This window comes from Mercenaria mercenaria, chromosome 1 (assembly GCF_021730395.1).
Source record: "Mercenaria mercenaria strain notata chromosome 1, MADL_Memer_1, whole genome shotgun sequence".
Classification (NCBI taxonomy): Eukaryota; Metazoa; Mollusca; class Bivalvia; order Venerida; family Veneridae; genus Mercenaria; species Mercenaria mercenaria.
Window position 1 is genome coordinate 120,767,816 of NC_069361.1, and position 23,577 is coordinate 120,791,392.

At 33.4% G+C, this 23,577-nt stretch overlaps 1 long non-coding RNA gene across 1 annotated transcript; it reads left to right on the top strand.

Annotated features, from left to right (window-relative positions):
* Window positions 1–4,284: 4,284 nt before the first annotated feature.
* LOC123545255 (uncharacterized) lies at window positions 4,285–17,832 on the top strand. The gene is made up of 4 exons (XR_006685291.2): window positions 4,285–4,361; window positions 13,816–13,890; window positions 14,456–15,147; window positions 16,492–17,832. It is a non-coding gene; the product is annotated as an uncharacterized LOC123545255 (long non-coding RNA).
* Window positions 17,833–23,577: the final 5,745 nt, after the last annotated feature.

Here is a 23,577-nt window from a genome sequence, read left to right on the forward strand (position 1 = left end):
TTTAAATATGAAAAAAAAATATATATGAGCATTTAAGTAGTTGATGAAACTGGCGGCCATTTTGTTTTCATGATAGCAAAAAGGGCAGATTTATTACATTTCTAGATTCATATTTGAACTGTTTTTACTTATCTCTCTAAAATCATTTACTTATTTTTACCAGCTGTAATGAAATAAATTATCATGTTTTACATCTTACACCCAAGAAACATATCAGATTAATCTATTTAAAGGTTATTTGCTGGACAAAGAATTCATCAGTGTGTAAACGACTTCATAAACACACTGAAATGCGTGCCTCCATGATCAGCCATTTTTCAAACTGCTATGTTTTTCAATACAGGTCCGAATTTTAACATTTTTTTCAGCGTTTGGAAAGGCTTGAACATTGATTTCATATGAAATTAACTTATTGGCAGGCATTTTTCCCTTAAGAAACGAGATTATGATATATATGTATTCGTTTTATTGTTTACAATGTTAGTTATCATGTTACAGCGATCATTTGGATTTCTTTCTTTTTCATTTTGTCTATATAAAATGATGTTGTATATAAATAACTAAAAGTGCTATTGATTGAAGTAACATTTACTGACCATTGTTTTGCAAACTGACAATTTTACATATATATATAATTTATTCGTAACCGCAGACAGAGTATGTATACTGCTACTGCATGAAAGATATACCAGAAAAGCTGTAAATACGGACATATTCTTTCAAAAAATAATCGTATATTCCTTTGATTTTTTTTTCATCCGGGCTATATAGAAGATATGACATGTACGTGAACCACGTCTAATTAAAGTTGAGTAACAAGTGACCGACCCCGAATGAAAAATATGCAAAGCATTATTATCATTTAGCAAACTGGGACATGGTCTTGACAATCGTTTACATCATGTGCATGTGTGCGTATCCCACTAAATTCTATTAATGCAGACATTGTCACACTGATTCGAAATACACGTTCAAACACCTTGGTTGCTTTCGAAAGAGCAGTGGCTTTACGTGCCCTTTAGTGTAGCAGTGTGCAAACGCATTACAAAAGTATTGATTTTTTCCAATGTTATACCAATTCAAACCAAATCTGATAATTATTTGAAAAAGTACTTTTAGCACAGATTTAGATGTAGTAAATTATTATTGTTACAAGCCCTTATCACAGTACAACACCTGTAATTTCAAACTAATCTTATACAGTTTTGTCTGTTCCTGTTGCTTGTTTTCTTGTATTAAACAAAAAAAAAAGAGATAATTTGATTTTTGTAGATTTCAAAACGCTCCTGTAGAATGTCTCAGTAATGTTTTAATACAATGGCTTTGCTATTGTATTGTTTTTTGTCGTGTTGAGCGACCTGTGAAGTTTCCACTTTTCTCTATTTTATTATCACAGCAGCGTTGTTTGTGCCGTGTGGCGGCTGTAAAAAGTCTCCCCGTACATTCAATCAGGGCTGTTATATTTCGATCTTCTCAGATCGTTCAGCACGACTTTTATGTCATGTTATTGGTACTGTTTAGTTTCTCAACATGACCATTTCGGCCTGGGTGGTTCCAATACTCCCGCTTTCATAGCCTTGGGTATTGTTTTAATTACCCCTTGGATATGGTGCCTGCTTTTTAATTTTGTCTTTTGACAGTTCCTGTGATACGCAGGCTCCATAACCTCAGATCCCCTTCCTAAATTCCAGTTTGTTTAGTTCTGCCCATTGTTTTCTCGTTTTGGACAAACCCCTTACTTTATCTGGGGACCAAACATCGCTCTTTATGGAATTACACGCCTCAACACGTGTATCATTGAAGGTTCCATGTTCACCGCCGTTTGAATACATCTGCGGATGTCTCTAAATTGCTTTTTGTACTTATAGCATGTGTAAATGTTGAGTTCCGCTCAACCCGGGACTAGAGGGCGTGGACGGTAGCATGCATTTCCACTACTGTCCATGAACAGGCTCAATCAAACCGAGCCTGCAACATTTTCGTTTTCGTCGTCTTGAACGACCTGTGAAGTTTCCACTTTTCTCTATTTTACTACAAGAAATGATAACACTGTTACAAGTAAAATGATCTTAGCTTGCAAGTGATTATTTTGCAGCATCCATCAAAATACAAGAAATAATACAATTTATCTATACAAATGAAGCGTGCAAACCCTGAAATAAATATTTTCGATTTTAAAGTGGTCATTAAATATTTTAAGTGTGCTTTGATCGTATGTGAAAGAAAATACAAATGGACTGGAAAACAGTTTTAAGATGATATTCTTCTCTGTCAGTTTAAATAGAGAGTTTAGCATATAAAATTAGCTGTAACATAAAATACCGCTATAAATGTAATTTTAGAAAATAGAAATCCTCAAAAAAAACTATGTGTCACCTATGATGCACGTGACAACTATGTAACTATGCACGTACGCCCCAAATATTGGTCTTTGAGATAGTAATTTCCATTATCAGGGTGTTTGACGTAAATGGTGTATCTTGTTGGTTTAAGTGAGAAAATTGTGTCTGTCGGGTACATATGGTGGATTTTGTTGACAAATCCTCGCCCTAGGGCGGATATTTTGCCAAGCATTGTTTTTCTATTACTTTTGGAACATTGCATACGTGCATTCTCATGACCAAGTTATTTTCATCCTCCCGACAAGTTACCATGAGTCTGTACCTGGCGCCGTAAAAATATTGAACGCTTTATACGGAGGCAAATAGTGCAGGTCCAGATCAAGTCCACTATTCCAACGAGTTTTGTAAAACAAAAACAGTACAAGTTCGTCCAAATGGATGATAGTCAAGACTTAAGAATTATTAATTGTTACTAACGACTGCATAGTAAAGGTGCAGTAACCTTTAATTGCCGATTTGTTCTTGTTTAAGCTGATTTCAGTTGTATGTCAAGTTTCGCTAAACTGTTCCGTAGTTTTAGTATGATGGATAAAATAAGTGTGGCAGATAATTTGAAAGATTCCTCGTATAATAGTTTCTTTCCCGATAGATATGGATAGAGGGGGGGGGGGGGGCAGTTTCGACTACAGTATATAATTGGTCGCATGTTAAAAACAGATTCTTCCATCAGCTCTAAAACGTTCAATGATGCATTCAGGGAATTCATATGCTGTGTGTTACAACATCATTTTACTATCTCTTTAAACATTTTAAAATTAGCATTAAATTGAAACCTGCGCTGTATATTAAAAGTACAAACTCTGTGTTCTTTTTCTGGTTTGGTATATGATTTAATGGAATGTTATTAATTAACGTGTACTTTTCATTCTTGGAAAAATGAATTAAATGCACCTCCTATGAAGTTTCTAACAATAATTATCTAAAACACGTCATGCTACCCGCAGATATTTCCTAACACATCAAAACGTCCGCTGTTGTTGTTCGTAGCAACCTGGCAGCTGCACGGTACCAACAAATATTTCCATTCCCTTTGCCATTCAAAACATTTACAAGACAGACGTGGATCGTATAATACACAATTAGGAACTATGCTTTCTTGCAATTGACAATTCTTGCACAATATGACCATAGGTGTTTTTGTTACATAGAAGCTGTTAAGCAATAATATAGCATCATGAATTGAAATAGTACCTCCTGTAGAAATTTGAGAACAATGTATTTTACCCTTAGTTGAAGTAACAAGGTGTAATGGATAAGAATTACACAAAATTTTCGGTGTCAGTATTCATATACTTCCTACAAACGAATATTGCAGCAATGTAGGTTTTGCATTTACTAATGTTCTAGTGTAAATGAGCTGAGACTTATTTTTTTAAATTATGCATTATTTAATAAGAAAGAGGATTTTCACGTGCATCATTTTTCCAAAAATTCTATCCGCCATATTTTTTTCATATGCTATGACAATAAAAGGTGCATAACATTTTATAAATTGCTTGTCACCTAAAATTTTGCACAGTTTCTAAAAGAATATACCCACTTGCTTATGAATATACTGTACGATCTCTTTCAACATCTTCTGATCTTTCGTAAATAGGCAGGATAAGTTCGTGTGTAAACAATTTTTCACCAACTACACGGCCTTCCCGGAAGAGAAAGCCTTATAACATATAATTGTATAAATACGCCGATAAAAATACGATAAAAGATCGTTACTTTTTACAGATTTACGATCTTTTTGGTCTTATTAGTAATAACAATTGGTTACTTTATGATATGATTTGCCTTTAATTTCCTAAAGTAGTTTCGACCGAATTACTCCTCTAGCGTTTTCAGGAGTTACCTACCTTTGAGGAAGTAGCTCTCTTTTTGGGAGGAAATTGGAAATGTGTACCTGACAGAAACGTACAGAAAAACATACGGAGATTTCCACTTATTTATTCTTCAAAGTAGGCATAGGTAGGTAAAATTTGCGAGAATACTGCAAGTTCTCTCCTTATTGAAACAATGCCATATCGATCACTGACTTTTTTCGGATGTTTAGCTGGTTTGTAGTGTTTGTTTATATGTGAAGGTAAGTAGAACAAATTCGTGATATTCGAGATTTCTGAATTTATGCAAAGTATGGTGTTCAGAGAGAATCACATAGTGATATTTCATGAAAGATTTTGCAGTTCAGAGCTTAAATAAGTGAAATAGGATTGTTTGACGGTTTATTGTGAAGGAGACATTTATGATTTGAAATACGAGATTTTGCAGTGGTGTATTTAGTCTTATTTACAAACATAACAGTGACATGGAGTAAACGGACAGGTCCAATATGACCTAGAATATGTAAACATAAAACAGTGCTGAATAATTGATTTAAAACATCGGGTGTTTTCTTCAAATAAACTGTGTTTCCAGAAACAAAGGCCTTTCAAGAGTAATTTTTTTAATTACGTACTTGTAAGTAATTTCCATAATGTAGTAAAGAAAAAAAAATGTTTCATGAAAATAGATTTGTAATATTCATATAAATCATTATTCAGACATATGTAAAAAGTCGCGGCTCGACAAATTATTGCCAGTGGATTTGTTTCATACTTATAGGTAATTACCATAATGCAGTCAAGAAAAAAAATGTTTTATGAAAATAGATTTGTTATATTCACACAAATCCTTATTCAGACACAATCTGCATGACAAGTGTTTCATCAAGTTCCATTTGCCCCAAAGCCATTTCTACTCATCGTTATAACGGGATGAATGGATATATTAAGCACAGTAAAATAATAATAAAATAAAAAGAAATAATGAAACAATTTTTAGTTTGACTATTCAAATATTACTAAAACCATTGGACTTGCCCGTGTGTGAGCGTCTGCGTCCTTGTGCATATTTTTAAAAAAAAAATATGTGAGATTGTGTCTCAGTAGCCAGTTGTGCAAATAGATTGAAACTTCACACACTTATTCACTTTGAACGACTGACTTACACTGGGCAGGTTCCAAAACTATAGTTTGCTTTCTTTCAAGATTATGCCCCTTTTTCAAGTAAGAAATATTTAGTTAAGGTTTTGTATGTAAGCTGGTATCTCAGCATCCACTAATGGGAATCGATTGAAACTTCACACCCTTGTTCATTATCATCATGTTACATGCACTAAGCAGGTCCCGTAAGTCTACGTTGCATTTTTCATAATTTTGCTCTTTTTTCACTTAGCATTTTTGGTTGAATTTTTATATGTAAGCTGGTATCTCAGTATCCATAATTAATGGGAATGGATTGATACTTCATACACTTGTTCACTGTCATGAAGTGCTAAGCAGGTTCCATAATCCTTTTTCTTATTTTTACAAAATTATGCCCCTTTTTCAGCTTTAGTATTCATTCGGTTGAAAAGGCTGTTGAATATTCGAGAGTTGCTGTCATCTGACAGTTGTAGTTATGTATATAAATTGAATATTTCTTCTTCGTGTGTTTGAAAAAAACAACACATTATCAAAAAACAGTGTGTCACAATATGATTTGTAAATTCAGATTCGCTTTGTATGTACTCCCGTTGCCTTTTGATCTTGTCCATCATTATTTTTTTTTTAACATAGAAGTGAAGGTCACAGATTTGGCATATCTGGTAATTTGTTTGCAACAAAAAGATTTAATAATAAATTCCATAAAGGTGTATCTTTTTTTCTATAAAAAAGACCGTAATACTAATATAAAGATTAAAGGAATATATTGAAATAAATGCGTTAATGAACATATTGGCCATTAACTGCTTCATTGAAGTATTTCTTCCACTTCAGACAATCAGACTACTATACAAAGTATATGGACAGCTATCCTCCTCAGCCCAGACCCGGTGTTGGTGTCTTTCGGCATCCCCACCTTGGTTTAAAAAAATTTACAAAAGTTTACATTTTCTGTTATTTATCCATATCTCTGTAATTTATTTATGAATTTGGTTTAAACTTAAATAATTATTCCTCATCATCACCCATATTTCATAGGATGGTAGGGTTTATGTAGCAGACAAACTTTATTGTTTTTGGGGTCACCCATTCAAAGGTCAAGGTCAAAGAGGCCTGAACATGGAAAACCTGTTACCATTTACGATCAATAACTTCATAACCATTTCACCAAAAAGTTACAAGTTCATAATGTCACAGTGAAGAGAAAATGTACATCCATTTCCAGTCAATAGATTGAGAACTATTTCACATACATACTTCAGATTTCAAATGATGATAGGATTTACAGGCCAGTAATGTTTTTAGGGTCAATCCATCAAAGGTGAAGTTCACAAAAATCTTTTAAATTAATAACTTAACCCGGAATGTTGAAACTTCATAGGAATATTACACAGGCAAAGTATATGACCCTTACTTAGGTGTCAAAGGTCATATCAGTTCGTTTGTTGTCCGCTCTGTAACTCTTGAACTGCTGGAAGGATTTCAAAGATACTTTGCAGAAATGTTTTCCACATCGAGACGACGTGCAGAGCGCATGTTACGGATGACTCGCTTCAAGGTCAATGTCACACTTCAGGTTCAAAAGTCATATATGACTTTGCTTTGTGTATATTGCTCTACTTTCAGTGCTGTTGTTTTCATTTGGCAGATCCCTATTTAGCTCACATGTCACATAGTGACAAGGTGAGCTTTTGTGATTGCCCTTCGTCCGTCGTCTGTCCATCCGTCGTCCGTTCACTATTTCTTGTGAACACCATAGAGACCACAGTTTACAATCAATTTTAATCAAACGTGCACACAAGTTGTATTGGCATAATATCTTGGTTTTATTCGAAAACTGGCCATATCCCATCATGGGTTCCAGAGTTATGGCCCCTTAAACGGCCAAAATTTACTATTTTTGGCTTGTGAACACGTTAGAGACCATATTTTGCAATCAACTTAATCAAACTTGCAAAAAACTTGTATTGGCATAATATCTCGGTTCCTTTTGAAAACTGGCCAGATCCCAACATGGGTTCAAGAGTTATGGCCCCTTAAAGGGCCAAAATTTGCCATTTTTGGCTGGTGAACACGATATATACAACATTTTGCAATCAACTTGAATCAGACTTGCACACAACTTGTATTGGCATGATATCTCAGATCCTTTCGAAAACTAGCCAGATCCCATCATGGGTTTCAGAGTTAAGAGCCCTTAAAGAGCCAAAATTTGCTATTTTTTGCTTGTGAACATGATAGAGACCACTTTTTGCAATCAACTTTAATCAAACTTGCACAAAACTTGTATAGGCATAATATATAAGTTCTTTTCGAAAACTGGCCAGATCCCATCATGGGTTCCAGAGTCATAGCCCTTTAAGTGCCAAAATTTTCCATTTTGGCTTTTGCAGCCATGTAGAGACTTCATTTATTGTTTGATTTGATACACACTTGCAAAATGTCTTCAACAACAATAAATCTTGGATTCCATGATGAATCTGTCAGACTTATAGGCTATTACCAATAAAAGAAATTGTTCTTTGTTTCATATAAAATTCAGCTACTTCAGAACAATTTTGTTACAGTTTCTAGATGTTCACTCTGTCATAGACCTATTTTCCACAAGATATCCATATATTTGCTTCAAGAAAACGAAAAGAAAAAGGGGTGTTGAATAGTATGCAGTGAAATGCAAGTCAGTTTAAGTCAGGTACCCTCATATTGCCGCATTTCAGAAAGCGGTCCGCAAAATAAACAGCCTACTTTCGTTTTCAATTAAATAACTGGAAAACATGCGAATATTAGCATGAAAAGTGTCCTATTTTATGTAAAATTCATTCCACAAGTGAAATAATGCCCATTTGGCCCCTGATTTAAGCGCAATTGCGCGAAAAATGGAAAAATTAGGATCTATTTATTAGGGACTTCTTTAGACTACACCACGGAAGCACATTTTTGACCGAAATGCTGCATTATAACCTTCAGTCATAGGTTCTGGAGTTATTTTGTATCTGATTATCTCCCCTGATTTTAATCCAAATGGATTTATATCAGTAAGTACTTATAGGACTCATTTGATATTTCATTATTGTCATTAGTTGGACTGAGACAATTAGGGTAAATAACTATTGACTGATTTTGTGTTAAATTACCTCCCTTATTTCAAATTAAAATGTGTACATCTCCATAACTAATGAAGATACTGATTTGAAATTTTATTTATGTCATCACATGGACTTGGAATATCAGTTTAGATAAATATCGACATGAATTTATGACAAATCACCTTCCTTTATTTTTTATGTAAATGAAAATACGTTAGCAGCTTCTAATGAGATTGGTTTTAAATGTTACTTAAGTCTTCCAGGGTAAGGAATAGTCATGTTACTATAAAAGTGCAGCATTTAAGCCTAGGACCCTCAAACTCGGTATGGAGATTGGACCTGACTAGATTGTGCCATAGGTCAAAAGGGACTGTAACAAGAAAATATGTATCCTGATTTTTTAATGTGTATGCCTATGTGATCTATATCAAAACATGATCTTATCATTAAGAGCAATGGTACTCAGGTGAGCGATATAGGGCCATAATGGCCCCTCTTTCAATAATGTTTTATCCAAGGGATCAAGCAGAAAGCAAATAAGTTTTTTAAAAGCTCTTGACCTTTGTCATATTGACCTCAAAATCAGTAGGGGTCATTTTAGGGTCATGATCAACTTCCCTATTACGTAATAAGTTTCGTCATCCTAGGCCCAACCATTCTCAAATTACCATCCAGAAATAGATTAACTGTTACTGATCAATGTGACCTTGACCTTTTGTCTACTGACCTCAAAATTAATACGGATCATCTGCTGGTCATGATCAAGTTCCCCATCAACTTTCATGATGCTAGGCCCAAGATTTCTTGAGTTATAATTGTGGAAACAGTTTAACTGCTTCTGGTCACTGTTTCCTTGACCTTTGACCAAATGACCTCAAAATGAGTAAGGGTAATGTGATGATCATGATGAAGCTCCCAATCAACTTTCTTCATTCTAGGCTCATACTTCACGAGTGGTTGGGGGGTTATAGGAATCGCCTCCGTCTGTCTGCACGTCTGTCCGTCCATAACACTTTCGTGTCCGCTCCATTTCTCATAAACCCTCGGAGGATTTTCATGAAACTTTGGTCAAATGATCACCTCATGAAGGTGATGTGTAGAACTCATGAGTCAGCCATGTCGGCTCAAGGTTAAGGTGACAACTGAATGTAACAGGTTTATGCCTTCCATTTTGTGTCTGATCTGTGTGTCATAAACCTCTTGAAGGATTTTAATAAACTTGTATCAAATGATCTTCTCATCAAGATGATTAGCAGAACCCATGAGTCAGCCATGTGGGCTCAAGGTCACAACTTGGGGTCAAAGGTATGAGCCTACCATTTTGTGTATGCTCTGTATCTCCTTATCCCCTTGAAAAATTCATATGAAACCTTGGTCAAATGCTCACCTATTCAAGACAATGTGCAAAACTCATGAGTCAGCCATGCGGGCTCAAGGTCAAGGTCACAAATTATGGCCAAATGTTTAAGCCTTCCATTATGTGTCATCTCTCCTAAACCCCTTGAAGGATTTTCATCAAACTTAGGTCAAATGATCACCTCAGCAAGAACTTATGAATCAGCCATGTCAGTTCAAGGTGAAGGACACAGCTCAAGGTAATAGGGGTACCATTTAACTATCCAAAACAGAGGCAGGAGATTTAACTGTTGTTCAGAATGTCTTGTCATATTTTGTGTGGTCATTGCGTAATAGGGCTCTACAAAAATTGTTAAATTTATAGCCGTAATAAGTATTTAAACAATTTTACATGTTTCATAAATGTTTATCAAATGACAAATGAAAAGGCCAAAACAGTGCAGCAACTGATGGCCTTCACATCACTCTTTTTCAACTCATGTTTATGCTATCATGGCCCAGTTCTTCAAAATGTAAAAAACCCTTTGTTGTTGGAAACACATACTAAATTTAAGCTTAGATATAGGAGTAGTACATTCACAAGGAAATAATGGGTAACAGAAAGCTGAAAAATAACTGCAGGAATAAGTTCAATAGAGCTCCAGGAAAACATTCTTATCATGCTAAAAAAGTGAATAGAAAAGCAATGTACCGCAAAGAAAGAAAAATTGAACAATATGCAAAGGACAAGATAAAATGTCGTCCCTACCAAATAGTACGTAAACAAGCCATTGTGAATGGAATGCCAAGCATGAAATTTTCAGTGAGAAGGATATCTATAATAAGAAACAAGAATACACATTTTTTTTGCAATTAAAAAACACCAATATTTCCTTTAAAATCAAGAGGAACAGTCAGGACCTAACAGGCAATAGGATAATAAATCTGGAAAATTTAAAACAGCAGGTAGTTGAGATCACTGTTGATACTGCACAGTGTGAAAAATCACAGGATCTAGTTAAAAGGGACAATCATGTGTTGTATTACAAACAGAGACAAGAAAACAAGGTTTCTACAGTGTGTTGAATGCATCATGTAAAGAATGTTCCAAAAGATTTACTTTTGAGACTTCTAAAATGAATACACATACAAAAATATCTGATATTAATGTGAGAGCAGTTTGGGGGTACCTGTAGCCACTGGTGGAGGGTGTTCTCCTATGAATGAATTATTTGGAACTATGAACATACCATCATTGAATAGAAACCAGTTCAGCAGAATTGAAAATCAAATAGGCAAATGGTGGGACAGTATTTTTAAAGAAGAAATAGTTAAAGCAGGGATGGAAGAGAGAAGACTGGCAATTGAAAGAAATGACTTCCATCAAGGTGTACCATACATAACTGTATTTTGTGATGGCGGGTGGAGCAAGCGAGCACACAAACACACATATAATGCCAGTGGTGGTGTAGCTGTTATGTTTGGTGCGCAAACAAAAAAGTTGTTATATTTAGGTGTAAGAAATAAATACTGTTACATTTGTGACAATAGCAAGCAGAATCAGGAACATGTCTCCTATAAGAATTGGACAGAGAGTAGTCAGTCAATGGAGTCTGACATGGTCATTGAAGGATTCATGGAGGCAGAAAGCTTACTTTTTGGGGACCTTATGTTCAGAAAGTAGAATGTGCAAATCATGCTTGCAAATGTTTACATGCTAGTTTAGAAAGATTAGTTGATCAAAAACCAGAATATAAAGGGAAAGGAAAATTAACGAAAGCTATTCGAGTTAGATTAACAACAGCAGTTAGATGTGCTATTAAAATGAGAAGTGAGGAAAAAGATGCAAAATTGCTGAAAAAAGACATATAAAAACTCAGTGTACCATATTTTTGGCTTTCATGAAAATTGCTCCAATTTTTAAGAAAAAACCAATGTTTACAGAAGAAACAGAATCGAATGAAGAAAATGTGACTGAAAACCATGATGAAATATCCGATGACATACAGGAGATATTCACTGATCAGGCCAACTTTTGGTATATGGGTTCAAATTCAGAAATGGAAGAGTCCAGATATGCTACACTCCAAACAACTGCAGATATTAAAAATATTATAAGAGATGTATCTGTTTTACTGAACAGACTTGCAGAAAAATGTTCCAGGTTAATAGACAATTTTACGACAAAGCTTGCCGAAAGCTGGATGAACATAAGGTCAAAATTTGATGGAGGAAAAGTAATAAATAGATGTAATAGAGGGTCATGGAACACGAGATGCATTGGTGGTGCACTTCGCAAAAACCTTGGACCTGCCTGGTCACCAATAGTATACCAAAGGGTATCAAATGAACAGCCAGGAAAATACTATTTAGAAACATTTCATAGAAAGTCAAAACATTTAACCACTTCTTTGAAATCACAAAGACAAGAAAAACATGTAATTCAGAGAAAGAAGCGTAAACAAAGGAGTATGAGCAGACCTCATAAGAAAGCCAAGTTAGATTATGGACCAGGTGTCCTTAGTGACATGAAAGATATTACCATAGAAAAATTAGATACAGTTTGTTCAGATTTCTTGAAAAAGGTATTTGAAAAAAAATCAGAGGACATAAAAAGGATTGAAAAAAATACTAAGGAGCAACACCTGTCAAAGGAATGGATCAATCAAAGAAAGATAAGACTAACATCGTCAAATTTTGGAAAAATTTATAAAAGAAAAATAAACAATGTTTCAACATCAATTATCAAGAACACTCTTTACACAAATTTCAAGGGTAACTTATTCACTGTGAGGGGTTTGACGCAGGAATCAAACACATTAACAGAATAGAAGAATAAAAAAGCAGAAGTTCTAGAAATACAAAAAATGGGACTCATGATATATGAAAAAAAAAGCCTTTCCTGGCTGCATCAACAGATGCCAAAGTAATTGAAAAAATGGTGATGTTGGTTTAGTTGAAGTGAAAAATATTTTACAGAACAATAAATTATCATTTATAGAAGCCAGCAAAAGTGTTCCAGATTTCTGCCTGAAGGTTGAAGGGAATGGGAAATTATCGTTAAATAAAAATCATGATTACTATTACCAATGTCAAGGACAAATAAACATATTTGGTTACAACTGGGTTGATTTTGTTGTGAGGCGAACAGAGCCATATGAGATGCATATAGAAAGGATATATTGGGATTCTGAACTCTGGGAATCAATGTTGCCAGAACTTGAGGCATTTTATATGAAATTCCTGTTACCAGAACTAGCTGTTTAAGACAGCCAGAATCACCATGGGTAATAATATAAAATCTTTCATTTTTTGTTTTTTCATGTAAAAATCCTAAGTAGAATTTTAAGAAATGTACTTGACATCTGCAAAAAACTGCAAGTGAAAGTTGCTCCTGAAATGCAGTCAAAAAGTTTATAAGGCATATTTACAACTTATTATTTAATACAGTGAATATCGTGAATGTTCATTTTATTATAGCATGGCTATATTATTATTACATTTCCTCTTAACAAAGAAATATTTTTTTTTATTATCCAGCTCTGTATACATGTATTTTGGGATAAACAATGCTAGATAGCATTATGACATCAATTATGATGTCAAATTGCCCCATGATGTCTGATACATTACTCCTTATATAAATCAAGTACACCATAATATTAATTCAGACCAATGAGCATGTCATAATTTAAAACAATAAAGGCCTTCCTGTCATTTATTGCTTAATTTACCATGTTTACCACATTTCATCGTTCACATAGGCATCTGAACTTTTCACCATGATAAACTAGCTGAAAAACCACTGAAAGGCCTTGATTATTTGTTTCATTGAAATGTTCTGCAGCATCTTTTTATGCTTAACGTAAACTTTCTACAGTTAAATCTGGTTTGAAATTTTAAGAAATGTGGCTAATTTTGTTTTAGCCGCAGTATAAAAAATAACCATTCATAAAATGTTCATATTATTTAAAAATGATTTCTACATTGAATACTTAATTATCTATTCATATATTCTCTTACTTATTGTGATTCCAGTATGAAGACAAACAAGTAGCAGAGAAAAGGTCAGTGAAGTCATATCAAAGATCCAAGAGAAAAACAAGGACAATGGTGCATTTTAAATTATTACTTTTTTCATTATAGTTTAAAACATGAACATGACAGTCAGAAGTTTATGTAGCGAGAACAAAAAGTTTAGTAAGCTAAAATGCATTAGAAATATAATACTGGTGTTAAAGGAAAGATAATACTTAATCACTGTGCGGCTAAAACAACTATAAATGAATGTAGAATTTAAAAAAAATGATATATGAGAATACAAATTTTACTTTTTATTATAGTTTCATTGCATTACATTAATGAAGTAATGGCTTTACTTTTTAAGGATTAAAAAGGTTTTTATTTTGTTATCTTTATTCAGTGCATGTAAGACATCATAGCGGTATTTCTTTCATAGTTCCGCATTGATAAGATCATATCATATATTTATAAATACATTATATTTATTCTAATGTTAAAGATAATTTGTACACTGTTAACTTTATACACAGATTAACTATCTGTAAAGAATTTAAAATTATCTTAAATGCAAAAAAATATTTTAAAAAACTGCACATTCTGTATTAGGTGTTGGAATGTAACCACCTTTTACCTTGTTGTTAATGTTAACTGATAGCACAGGTGCAAATAATTGATAAAAAAGACTGTGATAAACCAGATAAACACAGAAACGAGAGATAAACAGCCATACAAGCACAAACCAAGTACAAGTAATGAAGTTACAGTAAGTGTGAATAAATTGTATTGTTTTTACTTATGTTCTTATTCATCAGTGATTTTATTTTAACCCTTACCATGCTGGCCACAATTGGTTCTGCTTTTGCGACTAGTGCAGAATTATGATCATCCTGCACATCCATGCAGACTGATCATGATCACCACTGTTCGCTATTCAGCCATTATGTTTTCGGTAAGCAACCCTTTTAACACTTGATGTTACTGTCCAAATTTGAAGATGGACAAGTTCATTCAAGAAATTTAGGAGGGTAAGGGTTAAGAAAAGAATTTAAACTTAGGGATGTTCTTTCTAATCTTGTTTCAATATAGTATATATACAAAATGTATTTGACATTTCATTATAATATTTTTAAAAAATCAGATTGATACAAATTTATATAATTTCTCTCACATAATGAAAAGAAACATTCCATATTATATAAAGTTTATTGATATATTCATTACACATATTAACATGTATACAACCGAAACAAAGACAGAGACGGACTGTTTCTACCAAGTTTGTTGGGAGAAGGATTTCACAAAAGTGGTGTACCAATGAACATACGAATAAGGGGAAATGGTTTAAAGGTTGCTATTTAGATAGTATGATAATTTGTTATAGTAAATTGTAAGCTTCAAGCCTATTGGAAACATTGTGGAGCCAATACTGGTTTCATATGAGGTAATGATCTTGACCTCAGTATGCCCAAACCGAAGACCCCTGGATTGAGCAGCTGACACCTTCTCCACTAGACCACCACTTTCTTTCTACCATATGTATATGTACATATCTTTATGGTTTTGACATGACATTTTATTCAAGATTTATATAGCAACTGCTCAAAGGTAAACACATTAAAACATGCTTAAAATTCAAAGTCACTTGCTAATTATCTAGCAGTACAGACAGACAGCATAATGACAGAAAGAAAACATAGAAATCTGAGAAAGATATATTTTAAGCGCACGCATGTCCAGCTAACTTAGTCTGTTACTTTTTAAATGGACAGCCCGGTTAATCTCCTGAATCTCTCTGAAAATGAATGCATCAATACACAGATACATGTGGAATACAATAAAAAAATTATTAAAAGTCAGTGCATATAATTTATAAACTGAAAATGTGAAAGCTATATTGTGAAAATAACCAGTATACACCTTTTGGACAGAATACACTCAAAAGCATTTATGAAATTTCCAGTGCATCCACATGGATTTAAAACTTGGACCTCAGGAATGACACTCATGTTAGCATTTTAAAACCATGCCAAACAAAGAAATAAAATTGATAACAAATGCAATAATAGATTTTACCACTATTTCATTAATATGTATATATAAGAAAAAGTTTTCATGTTATGAAATATGCATGTTTTCAGAAACATATTGCATTTCTTCTATGTTCATAACATAAATTTATGGAAAAAACCAAACTCTTCATAATTCCATGCAGTTAATCATTATTTGTTTGAAAAAGTATAACTGAAACCTTCCATGAAGCAATTGTTCAACGAAGGATTAACTGATTTTATTAAAGGCATTATCTGAGTAACATACATTTTCTTTCAAACTGCAAAATTAATCCAGTACTAGGCTTACAAATTATATTTTCAATGATTTTAATAAGTTATTCAAATGAATGACACTTCATTTCTGTTTAATATTAACCAGTTGAATACAGTCTCATGTAATAAATGTGTTCCTTTTGGTTTAAATAATTTTTAACAAATTATTTAAAAGTATTCCTCTCGAAGGAAATTTGCTGAAGAAAAAAAATCAGAATGTAAAGTATCTCAATCATGGCTCATAGATTATCAAAGTTGTTATTGAAATATCACCAATATAGTTAATGAGTCCAACACAAGAGATATGTTGATACTTATTTAATATATAATGTCATGATAAAATGTAATATTTTTTTCATTAAAAAAGGTTCGGTGCTTGATGTTAAGAAAGGAAAAGATGGGTCTCCTACTGCTATTTACAAAGTTCAGTACGATGGTGAGAACACAGCATATGATTTGAAAGATTTGCATGCCGACTACAACAGTGGAAACCTCATGTTCATTGATGTTTGACCGAAGATTCCATTGATAGACTCATTAATGAAGTATTGACATTGATGTCCACGAATATACAAAAGTTTTTCTGTCATTATTGCGGGGATTCTAATGTAGAAAGGACCCTTTGAGCATTTTCTTTAAGAAAATGATATTTGTTACTTCACATTGACTACTTCAAATAGACCTCATTGTACACCATACCTTGATTTGGACTACTTTCAGTGTGTAAAGTGTAAAATTATGAAAAAATATGATGCATATGATAACTTCATTGATGGATTTCATAAGGAAAAATGCAGAAATATGGATTTTTGATTCTCAGCTCATTTACAAGACTGATTCAACATTGTTATTGCAGTAAAGGATTATTACTAAATTTACCAGTTATTGTAAATACTTGCTCCAAAAAACATCAAAGGAAAATTAAGGTACTTCGCTAACAATATATATATTTTTTTTCGCATATAATGTTTCATCCTACTATATATGACTTTCTTGAAGCAATTACCCACAGAAATCTTTTCAATAATGTTTAAGTAACTCAGAATAAAAGACTGTACCCCACCCACCTGATTTATGCATCTCAAAAAATCATAGTCTTTAAACAGATGTATTACAAATTGAATGTCGTTGAAAGTCGGTTTGGGAAATTAAGATTAAATGTGGTTTCGGTGCTTCCGAGGGATCTACATTTCAGATTTTATTCATTTACACATAACTTAAATATTCTTGAATATACGGAAAGTTAGTTTTTTGTATTTATGAAATTAAACAAAATAAAAGTTCCTATGACAAAACAACTATATCTTAGCTCTTCTCTATTGTTTTGTAATGTTAAAGCAATGATATATTCCAAAACTGCGAATAAAAGCACTGTTTGGTGTTCTGTGAGAAGGAAATACATCATGCATTTGAGCGACAAGCAATGATTTTATTCAAGAACTAATCAATTCTAATCATTTTTATTCTCACACAATATCAATGAATGGTATCTACATTCTTGAAGATATCCACAAAAGTAGTAACTGTTGTCTGATTTATTTGGTTTTCTATTCCAGTGTTTGACACTTTGTAATAATAATTGTGACGTACAAACAAAAAATTCATTGCAAAATACACAGTTTCAGTCTTACAGTTTCAATAGAGAAACAACTTGGGTCGCTCCTATTCATAATGATATCTTTATGTTTTATCATTCTTAAATAAACTACACACTTGAAGTATAATACGATATATAATATTTTGAACAGTGTTCGGGTACCCGACAAAAGAACAAATGTGATAGTTTAATGTATAGAATACAGATAAATTGAAATTAAGCTCATCGCAGTAACAGACAAACTAATTACCTTTATAACTAGTTACCTTTGTTAGTTTAATATCAATCGCAATTTAATTTTATAGATATATAACAATATTCTTGTCTCACAAATTAAACTTGAACTATCTAGATCTTAATCAATTTTGTATTATCACTGGTGATTCTATGAAAAAAAGGGGCACGAACTATCTTTTCATTTAATTTAGCATGATGATAAAAGGAAACAGAATTGAATTTACATTGACTTTGAATGCTGTAAAGATGTTTTGAATGAGATGTCCCGAGATTCTTGAAACGCATCTTACGTCTCCCCGGCGGAAAAATAAAAAGGTATCTACTTCCAAAGTACACACCATGTTATTGGCCTCGACCACGTCAAGAATTTAACAAATATTGCCTGTATTATGTTATCAAACAGCACTTTTGGGTTAGATAACCGCTGAAAGGAAACTGAAATCTTCATTTTTCCCAGTTAATATGGAACTTTCTTTTTTTCATGACAATTGCTACTTTTATTTCATTGTAAAGCCTATTTTGGTAGAAGTTTAAATGATTTATGATTTGCATCTATAGTATTCTAAACATATATGGTCGACATTTCAGCCTTTATATTGCGGACTTGTCAAGTGAACATATTCGATATTGTCTTTTGTAGTATGACACGGCCCATACTTTTTAAATTAAGTGTTTACACGCTGGTAGGTGTCACAACTTTCCGAAATTTATTGAGCTGTAATCTGGTAGTTACAAATCAAGATAATCTGGTCATAAACATTACAGAAAATTTGATCTCCTGTCTATATTAGAGAATCACCACTATTTCAGAAATGATGTTAGAAATGTTAACTTCAATTTCACACAAGATGAGTGTTAAACAAAAACTGTTTTCTTTAATAGTGACAGTCTTGGCAATTATGATATCAAGACGGATTAATCTACTAAAAGAAACATCGCAGTGGCTGAACATAAATCATAAAAACATAATGAAGGCATCAATACAATTGGAAAATATACATTATATATATACAGTGTCAAAACTGAATTGTGATAAAGTTGTCTTTAACGATAGAACGTTGGTATCTGTCGTGCAGAAGTATTATGTACAGCCCCCGTCTATGCTGCCGTACAACATTTCTCATCCAGAAATACGGAATCCGTCACCTGGGCAAACACAGTTTATAGACAAGTATTTGAATCATATGGTAAGTTTAAACGCTGATCTTTTAATAATTAGTCTGCCTATATATCCGAAAAAGAGGCCTAGAAATTGCTTTTGAAGGCTATTTTTGTAAATGCCCGACAGCCATGTTCAATGTTAACTTTTTAAAAATTGGAAAGGTTTCAGGGGGCTGTCGCCTTCTAAGGGTCTTAGTAAGGTCATAGCACAAGGTCAAAGGTCAATAGGTGCATTTTTTGTTTGTTTTAAATGTCAGATTTTCGCCATTTTTACTACATTTTAATATAAACTTGTGATTTTTTGGTGATAATTATGAGTTTGAGAAGTAAAATAAATTAGGTCGTACAAAGGACATCGGACATTATGCTAGGGATTTCCCCAAATTTCAATGCCATTTCACGAATTCAATTGCTGATAATTTTATATAATTAGTTATTTACCTATCAAACTGTCACAAAAATAATTTTATTTCATATTCGATATCTTTAGATTCGAGCAGTTTGCGACTGAGGGTCATAATTTTTGGAAAAATGAAAAATGTGTATTTTTAGTGAAATAAGCATATGCATTTAAGGTATGTGTATTATAAAGTGTTTTAAAACACACACAAAATATTTTTTACTAAACAAATTATCAGTTTTATCACATTTCTAAAAATACATGAAAAGCAAAAAATAAAAATGGAACAAAACTTTGGCTACACAGCTGTACTTTCCACCCGGGTGCCCATGATAACTGATGCATTGACCACAGACTATTGTTTGTTTTCTATACATCTATTGCTATACTGTATTGACACATGCAGTACACATGAACAATACTGACCGGGTTTTATAGAGAATGTTATATACTGTATACATACAGTGTTTTACAAAGACTGGCGTAGCTGGCCTTTTTCAGTTATAGCGGAGGTGTGTAGGGGACTGCCTAGGTCACTGTAGGTTCATAGGTTCAGGGGTGCCTGAGTTTTAGCATATTTATGACACATTTGTGCACGTTCTCTACGCATCTTTAGATAGATAGATAGATAAATAGATAGATAGATAGATAGATAGATAGATAGATAGATTCGTGACACAATTATCACATACATTTAATTTATAAAGCACATACTATATTAACACAGCTTGGATATCACAACTCTTTCGCTCTTTTCAACGTCCCTTAATATTTCATTTTAAGTAGGGTTTTTTTTTTTTCTTTTTTTTTTCAGTTTCCGAAATTATCCGTTGTGCTTAAATAATAGCGGCTACGCCACAGTGCTATGCATATTTACCCTATATAATTTAATGCCTAGCAATCATTTAAATGTGCATTCTGTAACTCTAATGCACAGAAAAAATATAAAACAACATAATAATACAATGTAGTAATAAAATACCGACAGGTCCAATATATCAATGGAACAGAACTTCACTAGCTAGTGTCAACATTTATGTCGGTATTCCATGGGTACTATTTCGGTCGTCTTCGGAATAAGTTTCATTTTAGACGTGTGGATGAATTGGTGTTAATTCTAGGGGTGTCAGTGTTAGTTCTTGCGGCGTCAGTGTTAGTTCTGGGGGTGGGGGGCGTCAGTGTCAGTTTTGGGTGTGTCCGTGTTAGTTCTTGGGGCGTCAGTGTTAGGTCTGAAGGCACCGGGGTCAGTTCAGGAGTCGGTGTCTAGTGTAGTGCTGTTAGAGTTGAGGATGCTGGATCCAGTGCTTCTTTGGTTCGAATGAAAGAAACGATTATTCTTAAAATGCATTCTAAGTGTGTCATAATTTTATCCTACAAAAGGTAAAAAAGGCATTTGCACCACAGTGGCACTTTTCCCATAGAAGTTTGTCTATATCTCTTTGTCATGTTGAAGACACATAAATCTAGTTGTATATGTCTAAGCAACTTGTTTTTTTTTTTATGTCTGCCAAATTTTGACAGATTTGAATGCTAACTGGACACACTAGTTAACGATCAGTTCAGTTAAATAAGCATAAAGGTGATATCAATTAAAAGTACATTTATTGAGCCATGACTGTTCAAAGAAGGTAACTAAGAATAAAAAGTCACAAAATTAATGCAACGCGATGCTAGTCATTATGAGACAAGTACTGCCATCTGCGGGATTAAACAGTTTTGCGACCAATATTTAAGTCTCTAAGGGATTAGGAATATGATATTTTCCCGACATAGGATACTATTCAGCAAGTACGCATTATAGAATATCAGATTTGTATTGAGAAATATGCTCGAGATTTGCAGTGCATATGCGGTGCAATATTATTCCGCGAAAACACGAGTGCATATTTCTTGTTGAAAAGCTTTTCATATGTTCGTTCCATATTAATTTTTACTTATAAAATCATAAATATTGTGCTTGTTTGACTGAGAAAATTTGAAAATTATTAAGGTAAATGTACTTCTTGATTTCTGCTTTCAAAAAATACCACATGTTGCTCTCCTAGCAGAGTATAAGATAACAAATCATTAGTGTGCTATTTTTAGATAACTACTTCCAATGACCGTAACAGATGCCGAACACCTGTTATCAATTAACCTGATCTGATGGAATTCTGTTTAGCATTTATATATCGAACTATACAGGCGGTATTTACGCCGTTATTGTATTGTTTTGATTTATGCTACCCTTGAAAAAGGCTTTTCTTAAAAAGCCGAAAGCGCTCGGGTTTATAATTAAACCTTTGACACTGTTTGAACATAATATTTTCTCATACTCATGCCTTGATTTTTTTTACATATTTAATTGGATTAGCATAATTAAATATTTAAAAAAATTCAAGGCATCTTGATTCACCTTTTTTTTCCGCTATTGAATATCAGTATTGCCAATCAATACATTTTGCCATATATATATATATATATATATATATATATATATATATATATATAGTTATATCTCGGCTCTAAAGTCGAATATATTGCGAGTAAAAATGACAAAAAGTCGAAGCGACCTTAAGGTCGAAGTGAAATCCGTTCGACCTTACGTTTGACGCCCTGTAATTGCTTTGTTTAAGACTGATTTCAAACAATTTTTAAATTCTACAGAGGTGTGGACAATGTCTGTAAAATGCCTTTAAAAATTTAAAAATCGGCAGGTATCTTATTCACCAAAACGTTCATGAAATCCGACCTATGTATATCAGTTATAAAAACAGTCATAAAGTAGAACATGCACTTTGCTTCTTGTTTTCTTATTAAATACTATGAAATGAAACGATTTTAAACAGTATATCTTTGAATCATTAGTTTCTGTATAGATATACTGGCATTTACTGGCAGGTATACCTATTCGTTCAGGGTGAAAAACTCATAAATTAGTGATGCTGTAGATATCATGGTCCGTTTGATCGAGTTTAATTGATCGGGACGCTACGCTTTTTATCGTAGTCTGTATAAGAATGCAAAATAAATGTACATTAAGGGTAATTTGTTTTTTTCATATGTATCCAGAATATGTATCTGTCAACAGTGTTGTATGGCAAGCTTTGTTTGAAGCAAACTGCCCTTATTAAAAGTTCTAGATTTGTACACTTTGCCAGCCTGAATTGAAAGTGATGTACGTCCAGGAGCGTCGACACAGCTTAAAGATAAATACGCATTTGCTGTTGTCATGATTTAGTCTATATGCCCAACTGTTGTATTTCAGGTTTTTGTGCGCGCGCGCGCGTGTGTGTGTGTGTGTGTGTGTGTGTGTGACAGTGCTGTCTCTTTATTTGTATATGTCAGTTGTGTGTGTACGTATGTGCGTCTGTGTGTGTCAACTAAAAGTGTGTGTCTGCGACGTTGTAAGAAAACTACGTTTTAAGAACGTGGCTCTCTCTGTTTAATATCCATTCTTTTTCAACCTTCCCCCGACACGCGACTCATTCATCTTCCCTTCTCAACCCATCCATTTTTCTTGTTGTTAGGATTTTGAAACAATCCGTCTACTATATTTTTCTGTTTTCCGTTTGTTGTGGACATACTTTGCGATGCATGTCTCTATGGCTTCGTTTCGGTTGCTCTCTGCTTCCGGGAAATCTACCCTACATTGCATCATATACGACTTTTAACATAAACACACATTGGACTGTTAGATTTTGATTTAAAAAGTTCCTTCCAATAAGAGCAAGTTTGGTAATATTATAAAGAGTAGAATATGAATTTTGGATTCTACATCTTAAAAATGTGAATTCAAACAAAAATCAGGTTCGTGTCCGATTTAGCATTGAACCCGTGTCCATCAGCAGTAGAAATTTTATATCTTCTTGTTCAGTACATTATTGAGGAATTTGTATTCAAGGACCGTTATATATAATGGGGGACAAGGGACAGTAAATTTCAAACTTCCACAAATCTGCGCCGATACCAGTGCGGAAAAAAAAACATTTGTCTTATTCTAGGGACATTTTGAGCGGATGTATGGCATATACCAAGTGTGCCGATTTCATTTTTTCGATTATAGAGACAAGTTAAAC